The following is a 9,729-nucleotide window of genomic DNA, read 5'->3' as shown; positions in this document are numbered from 1 at the left end:
TAAAGGCCATTCAGTTGCTGATGACTTCCACCTGGATATCCCTGGCCTAAACCTTTTTCTAAATTCCAACTCCTGTTGTTCCTAGCCAGTCTCTTGAAGCTGAGTCATGGCCGCCCCCTACCAATCAGTTTCAGCTGGCGAACTCCGTGCTGTCCATAACTGGCCCGCTTTCAGGTAGACATTTGAATTCTGACCCCCAATCTACAGGGTAAAATTAAGACCTTTCCTCTGTACAGGCCTATAGGGTGAGGGCAGTGGGTCGGTGGACACTGTGGGCTGGGTGGTTCACTCTCCACTCTGGGCTGGCTGAGCCAGCCTGGTGTGGTCACTGTGGCTGCATCTCCGCACCTCACAAGTGGACAAGTGCCTGCCCCTTGGCACCTGTGTAGTCTACCTGCCTTGTGTCTTTTTTCTGCCTTCCTCCACAGGTGAAGTGGCACAGTAACACATTCCAGGAGGACATCGCTGAGGGCCCCAATTGTGAGGACATTGCCCATCAATCTTGGAGTCTCCACACCCAGCTGAGATTCTCTCTCTTCTGGACTTCATAGCCTTCCGAGACCGCGCTGGGGAGAACAGTAAGAGAGCTTTGTAAGGCCACTCTGGCTCCTCACCCACCTTTTCCGGGCTCACTCTTCTGAAGCCATAGCTGACCTAAGCGACCCACCTGGGCTTTTAAGGTGGGCTACACTCCCCCAGGCCCAGGAACTACAAATGGGAGGCCAGGAGTGCTATATGCTGCAGCCAGAGGCGTCTGTGCTCCAAAACGTCTTCTGAGTGGGCTTCTCAGCAGTGGATGGGAACGTAGGGCAGTCTTCCCTTCCCCACACCACTCAAAACTGCAATTTTACAAACCAAGAATTAAAGCCTGGAATACTCAGTATCCTGCGGTCTCCCAAAGTGGGAGGATCCTAAAGCAGGACGGGCTTCCCTTAGAAGCCAGGCATATTGGCAGGAGGTACCCGGGTAAACAAGCAACCTTGGGGCAATGTTAATCTGCTTTTTCCTCTTCTTCAGTGTCTGGCTGAGTCTAAAATGAATTATTAATCTACTCCTGTGTGCCCGTGTCATTTTCCAGACAACCAGTTTATTCATGACTCGCCCACTATCAATTTCAACATGCAATTTGCAATGAAATTTGACTGATCAGCAATACCATAATTAGTTGCAAATGTCTGTGCTTGTATTTGTTTGGTGTAGGGGCTTTTTCATTAAAGTGACGGAGGCCCATAAACACCATGACTTTGCTCTGGGACACAGGACTCGCAGCAGTTATGTCATGGGCCAGGATAGGAGCGCTGGCAAAGAGATTGTGGGAACTTGAAGTTGCGGTACCAGGGGTTGTGTTGTCATCTTTACAGTCCTGTGTTCACCAAGAGTCATCTGGGTTGGGCAAATGGTGACATGTGTAATCCATGACGAAGAAGAGAACTGGAGTTACCCTGTGCGGCCTCTCCCTTAAATCTCCCCAGATCCTGCGGGCACACCTGCAGTAACAGGGGGCTTCCTACCTGGTGAGGCAGCTCCCCTTGTGAGAAAGTTCTTCCTTGCCTGGGTTCCCACTTGCCTGTTGTAGGTCTGTCCCACCTAGTCCAGGGTTCTGGTCTTAACTCAGAAATCATTACATTGCATGAGCTTGGGCCAGTCTCTAAGCCTCAGCTTATTCATCTGAAAAAAGTTGTCCTACCTCAAGGATTTCTAACTGCAAGTAACAGAAAATGGCTCTTAACTTAAGCAGATTGACTAATTGACTTAAGGAGAAAAATAATAAAGATATTGAGCAGCTCAGAGAATCTCTAGACAGAGCAGAAAAGCAGACCCAGGGACTACACAGCAATGAGCAAGGCCCCAGATCACACTGAAGAACTGGTTTAGTCAGGGCCTTACTGCCATCATGGTCATCACTGACCATGCTCTAGACTCTGCAGGCTAGGCTGCAGGGACCGTGTCTGTGCCCTCAGGTGCCACCACCTCTACCACCCTGAGGACACCAGCCTGCTATACCCACAATAACCATTAAGGAGAGTTCTCTGTGTTCTCTGCTTCCTGGGGTCATTAGCTCCTGGGTTAGTCTGGAGCTTGTGTGGTTGATTGTGACAGCCTAGGTCTTGTGCCCTTACCCAGCCACTGGGAGGCTGGCAAAAGGGTGCACATGGTACTTGCAGCCTCTACAGAGGGAAATGGGCTCTGTCTCAGAGTGAAGGTCATTTCCCAACACAGGAAGAGTGCTCAGATCCTGGGTAGCCAAAAGAAAGAACAAAGAATCAAATAAGATATAGATGTTAAAGAGGTTTTAGAATATATTAAGCTTGGGGGCTGGATGCCATGGCTCACACCTGGAATCCCAGCACTTTGGGAGGCTGAGGCAGGAGGATCACTTGAGGCCAGGAATTGGAGGTTGCAGTGAGCTATGATCATGCCACTGCACTCCAGCCTGGGCAACAGAGGAAGACTTTGTCTCAAAAAAAAAAAAACAAGAAGAAAGAGAAAGAGAGAGAATATCAAGCCCTACGCACCTGCCAAAGATGATTATTATTCATTCATAAGTATTTCTGCAGATATGAAGAGGGCAAAGTTGTAGTCCTTACCCTCAAAGAAAACACAGTACATTCAGAGAGTAAGAAGGCATGGGTCAGATGACCCCTGTTCCAGGCAGAGGGTGATGACCCTTGTGGATTCAGAGTGTCCAGATTACATGGTGATTAACTATGAAACACCGGGTCTCAGAGGGGTGGGCAGTATCTGGAGGCTTCTGGGACAGCCCAACATTTTCTTGGAGTTGGGTGGTATGTCATATGCTCTCTGTATCCTGTGCATCAGTACACTGATGACCTATATAAACCCAGACCAGAAGAATCCTGCCCATACATGACTGTTCCCTGTTGATAGCTGTTGTCATTTCTCTGCTTAGTACCCACTCCCCCTCTTCTGGTAATAGCACCCCAATTTTACCTGGGGAACTACTCTTGTCATTTTCAGCTCATGTACTTCAGGTGGAATTAATTCCCTGGCATAAGAGTCGCAGGTGAATCAAGCCTGGCCAATCGGAGCTGTATAGTGTATTATGCACCATGCAGAGCTGCACGGTGGTTGGTTTAGGGATGGGCATGGGACCCAAGCCAAGCCATGAGGTCCAATCAGAGCTAAAATCAGATATTCAAGTGGACAGAAAAAGATGCTCTTCTTTCTGTTGGACTTGGAGATGTGAGAGCATCAGCAGCTGCTGGCAGCTGTCTTGCCACCAGAGTCTGAGAACAAGGCCAACTCTAAAGAAAGCAGAAGTGAAAAATGGCCTGGTCCAATGACATTTTTGAACCCCTGGATCAAACTGTGCCTGAAGCCCCAGAATATGTCCATTATGTAAACAAAACCAACCAACAAATAAATAGGTCTCTTTTGCTTAAACCAATTTGGATGAGTTTTATATACTTGCAGCTAAAATTGTTCTAATTGGCTCTCACCCACACACCCTGTGAAAGCACCAGCCTAGAGCCAAGTCCTTGGGAATGTCCATAATGAAATCACCAGAGGGTCTTCTCTCTGGTCCAGTAGTTCTTCAGAGGCCCAGGGTAAGGCAAGTCCCCCACTATACTCCCACTATACAAATGAGAAGACAGAGGGTGAACTGACCAGTGGCCAGGGCTATTCAGCAGCAATCTAGAGACCAGGTCTCTGGATGAAGGAACTCTGGTACCATTCCCTAACCTCACCAAAGCTCAGAAATAAGCCCATGGAAGCCAATCTGGGGAGGTTCAGCCTGGAAACAACCTGATCATATGGCTGCGGCAATGATTGATAGGGATATCTGGCAAAGTACATTTGTTGGCTAAGTGGAGCTGAAGAAACTAACCTGGGTCTATTATGAAATATTTCCTGGGTAAGCATAGGACCAGAAAAAAAGAAATAACTATTTCTTGGCATCATGGTAACACTCAAGCTGAGAGCCCCTGCCCATTCTTGGCCTAGGACTCCTCAAAGACAGTCTCCAGGGAGACCAGTCCCTCACAACAATGATCCAGAACCCAAGGGGGCCATGGGTACTGGTTGAACTTCATTGCTCGCACCGGTGAATAGCAAACTAACCATGATTTTTTTTTTTCTTGAGACAGAGTCTGGCTCTGTCGCCCAGGCTGGTGTGCAGTGGTGCGATCTCGGCTCACTGAAAGCTCCACCTCCCGGGTTCACACCATTCTCCTGCCTCAGCCTCCCGAGTAGCTGGGATTACAGGCACCTGCCATCATGCCTGGCTAATTTTTTGCATTTTTAGTAGAGATGGGGTTTCACCGTGTTAGCCAGGATGGTCTTGATCTCCTGACCTCGTGATCCACCCACCTCAGCCTCCCAAAGTCCTGGGATTACAGGCGTGAGCCACCGCGCCTGGCCCCATGATTCTTGCCCTTAATGTCCAGCCCTTCAAACTGATGGAAATAATTACCCAAACCTTAAGGGAGCCACTCTCTTTCCCAAGGAAAATACAGAGACGAGTTTCTACTAGAGATGCAGTCAGCTCCGTCCCTTCTAGGGGTTGAAGACCTAGGCCAGGGAGACTGACATGAGGTCCCATGAATTAGAAGCATCTCAGAAAGGGACCAGATGGGGATTTTCCCTGCCACTCTCTGAAAACAGCCTGCCAAATCCCCCAGCAGTTCTGAGCTAAGTCAGTTACACAGGTGGAAGGAATTTGGCACAAGTAGAGAGGTCTGTTCAGGCGCAGGGGGGCTGGGTTATGTTGTTATTGTTTTCTCTGTGCCTATGCTTACCCAGGTACTGGTTATATTTACAGCACCATGTGATAATGTTAGCAACATATTGGAGCCTCACTGTTCTCATCCATTATTAGAAAAATAGGCTTCCCGACCAGGTGAGGTGGCTTATGCCTGGAATTCCAGCACTTTGGGAGGCCGAGGTGGGCAGATCACTTGAATCCAGGAGTTCAAGACCAGCCTGGGAAGTATGGCGAAACCCCATCTCTACAAAAAAAAATTAGCCAGGTGTGGTGGCGCACGCCTGTAATCCCAGCTACTCGGGAGGCTGAGACAGCAGAATCGCTTGAACCCAGGAGGCGGAGGTTGCAGTGAGCCAAGATCATGCCGTTGCACTCCAGCCTAGGTGACAAAGCGAGACTTCATCTCAAAAAAAAAAGAAAAAGAAAAAGATAAATAGGCTTTCTGGCCAGGTGAGGTGGCTCATGCCTGTTATCCCAGTACCTTAGGAGGCTGAGGCGGGCTTGAGTCCCAGAGTTCAAGAGCAGCTTGACCAGTCCTAACTATTTGGGAGGCTGAGAAAAGAAGATCAGTTGAGCCCCGGAGGCAGAGGCTGCAGTGAGCCGAGATTTCGCCACTGCACTCCAGCCTGGGCTATAGAGTGAGACCCTGTCTCAACAAAGAAAAACAAAAAAAAATGAGAAAAATTGGCTTCCTAGGATAGTCCCAGCTTCAAATATCCTGCTTAGTTGTCAGACTCCATGTTCTGATTTGGGTTGTGAAATTGCAGGCCCCACTGAGGACAGTGTTGCCTCTCGGGCAAAGGTCCTGGTATTGCATGTGCTCTGCAGGCCCCACACACTCTCAATAAGCCAGAGCTCAGCAGAGTTGATGAGCAGATTAAGAATAGGGCTCAGAAAGGATGGGCGTGGTGGCTCACGCCTGTAATCGGATCACCTGAGGTCAGGAGTTCCAGACCAGCCTGGCCAACATGGTGAAACCCCATCTCTACTAAAAATACAAAAATTAGCCGGGTTTGGTGGTGCACGCCTGTAATCCCAGCTACTCGGGAGGCAGGGGCAGGAGAATCACTTTGAACCTGGGAGGCAGAGGTTGCAGTGAGCCGAGATTGTGCCACTGCACTCCAGCCTGGGCAACAGGGTGAGACTCCGTCTCAAAAAAAAAAAGAATAGGGTTCAGAAGAGGCTCCATGGGCAGCATTTCTGGACCTCTTTTAGAGTCGACATGGCAAGTATTTGCAGCCTGAGAAATAGGTTGAGATGTTGCCTTTCACCACCAATATAAGTAGTTCTAAAAACATCACCTGAAGTTTCAGCCTTTGCTGTTAAAAAAAATTAACCCCTGGTAAAATAACCTGAAAACTGTTCAGCAGTAGCCTCTAAAGTTAAACATAGGCATACCGTATGGCCTAACAATTCCATTCTTAAATACATATTCTTAGCAGAAAGGCATACATATGTGTCCCAAAAGACATGCACAATTTGTAATAGTCAAAGCTGGAAACAACCCAAATTTCTATCAACAGTGGAATGAATAAATTGTGATATAGTCACAAAATATAGCTCTGAGACTGAGAAAAGTATTTTATGCTCAACAACATAGATAAATCTCATTGAGCAAGAGAAGCCAGACATAAAAATAGTATATACTATCTGATTCCATTGACATAAAGTTCACAAATAGGCAAAATTAATCTATGCTGTGAGAGGCCGAGATACTGGTTATCTCGGGGGTGGCAGTGACTTGGCAGAGGGGGCTTTGATGTTCTGTTTCTGGTTACACAGGTGATGGTTACTCAGGTGTGATCACAGGAGCTGTGATTAGCTAATGATTGGTGCACTTTTCTGTAGGTACAGTCCTTGCATTGCTCAATGATGGGGATACATTCTGAGAAATGTATTGTTAGGTGATTTTATCATTGTGGCAACATCATAGAGTATACTCACACAACCCTCAATGGTACAGCCTACTATGGACCTAGGCTGTAAGGTATGGCCTATTGCTCCTAGACTACAAACTTCTGTAGCATGTTACTATACCGAATACTGTAGGCAATTGTAACACAATGGTAAGTATTTGTGTATCTAAACACAGAAAAGGTACTGTAAAAATACAGCGTAGGCCAGGCATGGTGGCTCACACCTGTAATCCCAGCACTTTGGGAGGGGGAGGCCAAGAAGGGCGGATAACCTAAGGTCAGGAGTTCAAGACCAGCCTGGCCAACACGGTGAAACTCTGTCTCTATAAAAATACAAAAATTAGCTGGGCATGATGGTGGGTGCCTGTAATCCCAGCTACTTGGGAAGCTGAGGCAGAAGAATTGCTTGAACCCGGGAGGCGGAGGTTGCAGTGAGCCAAGATCGTGCCATTGCACTCCAGCCTGGGTGACAGAGTGAGATTCTGTCTCCAAAAAAAAAAAAAAAAAAAAAAAAGTGTAAAAGATATAGGGCACTCACCATGAATGCAGTTTGCAGGACTGCAGGTTGCTCTGGGTGAGTGGGTGAGTGAACAGTGAGTGAATGTGAAGGCCTAGGACATTGCTGTACACTACCATAGACTTTATAAACACTGTACACTTAGGCTACACTAAATGTATTTAAAAATTTTTTCTTAGGCTAAGTGTGGTGGCTTACGATGTAATCCTAGCACTTCAGGAGGCTGAGGCAGGAGGACTGCTTGACCCCGGCAGTTTGAGATCAGTGTGGGCAACATAGCAAAACCCTGTCTCTACAAAAAATACCAAAATTAGTCAGGCCTGGTGGTGCATGCCTGTAGTCCCAGGTACTCAGGAGGCTGAGGTGGGAGGATTGAGCCTGGGAGGTTGAGGCTGCAGCGAGCTGTGATCACACCACTGCACCCCAGCCTGGGCAACAAAGTGAGACCCTGTATCAAAAACAAACAAAATCCACATACTCAATAAAAAATAAAAATAAAATAAATTTTTCTTTCAGGCTGGGCGCAGTGACTCACATCTGTAAATCCCAGCATTTTGGGAGATCCAGATGGGAGGATCACTTGAGGCCAGGAGTTGAAGACCAGCCTGGGAAACATAACGAGACCCTGTCACTACAAAAAATAAAAAATAATAGCTCAATATGCTCAGCTACTTGGGAGTCTGAGGTGGGAGTCTGAGGTGGGAAGATTGCTTGAGCCCAGGAGTTTGAGGCTGCAGTGAGCAATGACTGTGCCAGCCTAGGCAGCAGAGCTAGACCCTGTCTCGAAAAACATATTTTTCTTTCTTCAATAATAAATTAATTTTAGCTTACTGTAACCTTTTAAATTCCATTTCAACTTTTTTTTTTCTTCTTCAACTTATTTGTAAGTTCGGGGGTATAGGTGCAGGGCGTGCAGGTTTGCTATATAGGTAAATGTGTGCCATGGTGGTTTGCTGCACAGATCTTCCCATCACCTAGGTATTAAGCCCAGCATCCACTAGCTATTCTTCCTAATGCTCTCCCTCCCTCCACCGCCCCCCAACAGGCCCGAGTGTGTGTTGTTCCCCGCTCCATATGTCCATGTGTTCTCATCATTCAGCTCCCACTTGTAAGTGAGAACATGCAGTGTTTGGTTTTCTGTTCCCGTGTTAGTTTGCTGAGGATAATGGCTTCCAATTCCATCCATGCCCCTGCAAAGGACATGATCTTGTTCCTTTTTATGGCTGCATAGTATTCCATGGTGTATATGTACCACATTTTCTTTATCCAGTCTATCATTGATGGGCATTTAGAAAAATATGGAATGCTTCATGAATTTGCATGTCATCCTTGCACAGCGTCCATGCTAATTTTCTCTGTATTGCTCCAATTTTAGTATATGTGCTGCTGAAGTAAGCACTTTAATTTTTTGACTTTTGTAAAAACACTTATCTTAAAACACACATTGTACAGCTGTACAGAAATATTTTCCTTTCCCTTTTCTCTTTTTTTTTTTTTTTTTTTTTTTTTTTTGAGACAGAGTCTCACCCTGTCACCCAGGCTGGAGTGCAATGGTGCGATCTCGGCCCACTGCAACATCCACCTCCTGGGTTCAAGCGATTTTCCTGCCTCAGCCTCCTGAGTAGCTGGGATTACAGGCATGTGCCAGCACACCCGGCTAATTTTTGTATTTTTAGTAGAGACAGGGTTTCACCATGTTGGTCCAGCTGGTCTCGAGCTCCTGACCTCGTGATCCGCCCGCCTCGGCCTCCCGAAGTGCTGGGATTACAGGTGTGAGCCTCCGCGCCTGGCCAATTAACTTTTTTAATAAGTAGGAGTATACCCTAAAATAATGATAAAAAGTATGGTATAGTAAATAAATAAACCAGTAACATAGTCGCTTATTATCAAGTATTATGTACTGTACATGATTGTATGTGCTATACTTTTGCATGACTGCAGTGTAGTAGGTTTGTTTAGACGAGCATCACTACAACTATGTGAGTAATGTGTTGCACTATGACATTACCACAGCTATGATGTCACTAGACAATATAAATTTTTCAATTCCATTATAATCTGGTCTGTTGTTGACTGCAACATCATTATGCAGCACATGACTGTATATTATACTTCAACACAAAAGTTTACTTAAAACAATAAATAACAGCCAGGCTTGGTGGCTTACGTCTGTAATCACAACACTTTGAGAGGCCAAGGTGGGCGGATCACCTGAGGTCAGGAGTTCGAGACCAGCCTGGCCAACATGGTGTAACTCCGTCTCTACTAAAAATAGAAAAAAATTAGCCAGGCATGGTGGCAGGTGCCTGTAATCCCAGCTACTCAGGAGCCTGAGGCAGGAGAATTGCTTGAACCTGGGAAGCGGAGGCTGCAGTGAGCCGAGATCGCACCATTGCACTCCAGCCTGCGCAACAGAGTGAGACTCAGTCTAATAAATAACTAAGTAAATAAGTAAATAGCTAACCCCGCTGATGCTACTGCATGAGAGAATTCCAGGGAGAGCCTGGAAACTGAGCATCTCTTTCTGTGGTATCTTCTGCTGATCCTTAGTTACTAGGTTTTCCAAAGTC

General features: G+C 46.7%; 1 non-coding gene across 1 annotated transcript; it reads right to left on the bottom strand.

Annotated features, from left to right (window-relative positions):
- Positions 1 to 8,451: 8,451 nt before the first annotated feature.
- On the bottom strand, positions 8,452 to 8,558 carry LOC129457853 (U6 spliceosomal RNA). Its single transcript, XR_008649406.1, has one exon. It is a non-coding gene; the product is annotated as a U6 spliceosomal RNA (small nuclear RNA).
- Between the last annotated feature and the right edge of the window lie 1,171 nt (positions 8,559 to 9,729).

Source organism: Symphalangus syndactylus, chromosome 11 (assembly GCF_028878055.3).
Source record: "Symphalangus syndactylus isolate Jambi chromosome 11, NHGRI_mSymSyn1-v2.1_pri, whole genome shotgun sequence".
NCBI classification, from domain to species: domain Eukaryota; kingdom Metazoa; phylum Chordata; class Mammalia; order Primates; family Hylobatidae; genus Symphalangus; species Symphalangus syndactylus.
Note: the sequence above shows the minus strand (reverse complement) of the source record. Positions and strands in the feature narration are given on the sequence as shown.